This window comes from Tiliqua scincoides, chromosome 1 (assembly GCF_035046505.1).
Source record: "Tiliqua scincoides isolate rTilSci1 chromosome 1, rTilSci1.hap2, whole genome shotgun sequence".
Classification (NCBI taxonomy): Eukaryota; Metazoa; Chordata; class Lepidosauria; order Squamata; family Scincidae; genus Tiliqua; species Tiliqua scincoides.
Genome location: NC_089821.1, coordinates 285552337 through 285556343, shown reverse-complemented (window position 1 = coordinate 285556343; position 4007 = coordinate 285552337).

Below are 4007 nucleotides of genomic sequence, written 5' to 3'. Positions count from 1 at the left end.
ACTTGAGAGCAAACAGCTTGCTGTGGGTTGATGGGATTCTGGGAGTTGTAGTTCCAGCTCTTTCAATCCTTGAAAACCCTTCTCTCAATGAGAAACTCCAATGGAGATCATCAAGATAAGAAGGTGCTAAGGCAGAAAACTGTAGCAATATTTTAAACTGTTTGCTATTTAACCTACTCTGCTCTCCTCTCTCAGTAGTGGAATATTGGAACTTCTAGCAGCTTATAAGAGTGATCAAAGATCAAGAACTGTGCTGTGTCCTTGATGTTTGTGTTGCAAACAAGAGTTAATGAAAGCCATGGGAAGCTTTGGAAGGTTTTTTTTTCAGTTGAGAAACCTACAGCATAATCAGCATGTCAACTCTTACTTTTCTTTTATTATGGTCTCTGACCAGCATAAGTCAACTCAGTTCCCTTGTGTTCAGTGGGACTTACTCCCAGGAAAGTGTGTATAAGACTGTAGCCTTAGTCTTCATTATTTCTACACTGCAATCAATCAATCAATCTTTGCAACAAACTAATGCTCTCCAATTTTTAGGGGTGGGAAGTATTCTGGGGCACAATCTGCCAGCAACATAAACTACAGCACTGTTTCTCAAACTGTGGGTCGCGAGCCAATTTCAGGTGGGTCCCCATTCATTTCAATATTTTATTTTTAATATATTAGACTTGATGCTTCCATGGTATGTGACTGTATTTGTAGAAAGTTACAGACCTGTACTTTTAGCAAGCTACTATGTATATTCTTTTTAACAATGACAGTAAATGGGACTTACTCCTGGGCAAGTGTGGGTAGGATTGCAGCCTAGGATTGTAAAAATTTTTCCTGCTTGATGATGTCACTTCTGGTGGGTCCTGGACAGATTCTCATTCTAAAAAGTGGGTCCCAGTGTTAAATGTGTAAGAATCACTGAACTACAGTATATGTCCCCCCCCCCAAATCTCATTCATCAAAAAGGCTCATTTCGTTTAGCAATTTTTAATGCCAAGACATAACTCACGTTTGAACTGAATGTTGTTGCGTAGTAATATTTTGCTGGACTTTTAAGTTGGTAGTAATTTTCTCAGCTCTTCTTGCTCTCTCCTTGTGTTGATGTTGCCATAATTGATATGTTGTGCTGAGTAATAGCAGTTCAAGTACTATTTGAACATTGGAATGCTTTCTTAGAATAAGATATACATGCTCATGAATTGAGCTCTGTAATTTTTTTTTTTTTTTGCTTTTCATTCTTTTCTTGAATACATGTGATTTTTTTTTATAATCAATTTTTCTTTTATGCTTGGTTTGGTAGCACTCATTTTTGATTGGAGAAGTTCTGGGGAGGAAAGTAAGGCAATTGTTGACTAGTTTCCCCCCTCCCAATCCTGCACAGCACATAATAAATTGATCACCAGGTACACCCTCCCCCAGTAAATAATCAGTTTCCCCCCAGTACATCTCACACATGCATATAAAGTACAATCCATCAAGGTCCCCTTCCCCTTGAGTTCACAAATGACACACACATTTTAAGTTTTAAATTATGTAATCCATCATCTTCACATTCATTTATTAATAGTTCTTTGCCACAAACTAATGCTCCCCAATTTGTAGGGGTGCATTTGTTGCAAAGAACTATCCAGATTCCATCTCCCTCTCCCTTTAGAGAACTAGGTCAGTGTTTCTCAGACTGTGATTCTCTGAATGGGGACCCACTAGGTAGGTTGTGATCCAATTTCAGGTGGGTCTCCATTCATTTCAATATTTTATTTTTAATCTGTTAGATTTGATGCTTCCATAGTATGTGACTGCATTTGGGGAAATGTTACATATCTGTACTTTTCACAAGCTATGTATATGCTTTTAACAATGATAGTCAATGGGGCTTATTCCTGGGCAAGTGGGGATAGGATTGCAGCTTAGAATTGTTAAAAATTTTCCTGCTTGACGAAATCACTTCCAGCCATGACATCTCTTCCAGGTTAATGATATCACTTCTTGTGGGTTCTGATAGGTTGTCATTCTGAAAAGTGGGTCCCAATGCTAAAAGGTTTGAGAACCAGTGAGCAATAGGTCTGTGTTGGTTGAGAATTCCATTAAGACACTCACACAGAGGAAGGGAGGGAAGATGCTAGGGCACCCTAGTTCCTCTCTAGTGCCTGCCTGGTCATCATTGCAACATGAAGCAGAGGGAGAGATGGAGGCTGCAATCCTATATGTGTATAGGACTTATGCACACTTGACATACCTGTGCATAAGGCTCATGACTTTGCACACGACTTACCTGTGCATAAGTCTTACACATTACCTGTGTATGCACTTATGCACTTTCCTGTGCATAAGTCTTACCTGTGCATAAGTCTATGCACACTTACCTGGGAGTAAGCCCACTGAACATAATGGGGCTTTCTTCTGAGTAAGTTGGCAACCTTCAGTCTTGAAAGACTATGGTATCGCGCTCTGAAAGGTGGTTCTGGCACAGCGTCTAGTGTGGCTGAAAAGGCCAATTCGGGAGTGACAATCCCTTCCACACTGGGAGCAAGTGCAGTCTGTCCCTGGTCTGTCTCCCTGGCTATGGGCCTTCCTTCTTTGCCTCTTAGCCTCAGACTGTTGGCCAAGTGTCTCTTCAAACTGGGAAAGGCCATGCTGCACAGCCTGCCTCCAAGCGGGCCGCTCAGAGGCCAGGGTTTCCCACTTGTTGAGGTCCACTCCTAAGGCCTTCAGATCCCTCTTGCAGATGTCCTTGTATCGCAACTGTGGTCTACCTGTAGGGCGCTTTCCTTGCACGAGTTCTCCATAGAGGAGATCCTTTGGGTTCCGGCCATCATCCATTCTCACAACATGACCGAGCCAACACAGGTGTCTCTGTTTCAGTAGTGCATACATGCTAGGAATTCCAGCTCGTTCCAGGACTGTGTTGTTTGGAACTTTGTCCTGCCAGGTGGTGCCGAGAATGCGTCGGAGGCAGTGCATGTGGAAAGCGTTCAGTTTCCTCTCCTGTTGTGAGCGAAGAGTCCATGACTCGCTGCAGTACAGAAGTGTACTCAGGACGCAAGCTCTGTAGACCTGGATCTTGGTATGTTCCGTCAGCTTCTTGTTGGACCAGACTCTCTTTGTGAGTCTGGAAAACGTGGTAGCTGCTTTACCGATGCACTTGTTTAGCTCAGTATTGAGAGAAAGTGTGTTGGAGATCGTTGAGCCAAGGTACACAAAGTTATGAACAACCTCCAGTTCATGCGCAGAGATTGTAATGCAGGGAGGTGAGTCCACATCCTGAACCATGACCTGTGTTTTCCTCAGGCTGATTGTCAGTCCAAAATCTTGGCAGGCCTTGCTAAAACGATCCATGAGCTGCTGGAGATCTTTGGCAGAGTGGGTAGTGACAGCTGCATTCGGCAAAGAGGAAGTCACGCAGACATTTCAGCTGGACTTTGCTCTCAGTCTGGAGAGGTTGAAGAGCTTTCCATCTCATCTGGTCCGGAGATAGATGCCTTCTGTTGCAGTTCCAAAGGCATGCTTCAGCAGAACAGCATGCTGAGTTGAGACAGTAGTAGCATCAAAATCCCTCCATGAACTGAGGCTGCAATCTATCCTATCGACACTTTCCTGAGAGTAAGCCCCATTGAACAGAATAGAACTTACTTCTGAGTAAACATGCATGGGCTTGTGCCCTGAGAGTCCCTGTGGCCACTAAACTTCTAAGAAGCACAGGCAGCCTGCAAAGACAAATAAATGAACAAAAAGATCTCTGCCTTTCTGGGCTTTTGCAGCTGGAGCAGGACAGAACCCAGACAGCAAGGCTGCAACCTGAGCTCACTTGTTCGGGAGTCTCACTGAAGTGGATGGAGCTTATTCTCTTTGTTTAGGACTGCTTTTCAGTGTTCTCTAATGTGGCTCAAAAACTACATTTCCCACAATGCCACGGAACCCCCGCGCCCACGTGGTATGAAACTCAGAACTCTTTTCCCGTCATGCCGTGGGACGGAGGACTCTGCTTCCCATGGTGCCTTGCGCAAGGAATAATGGGG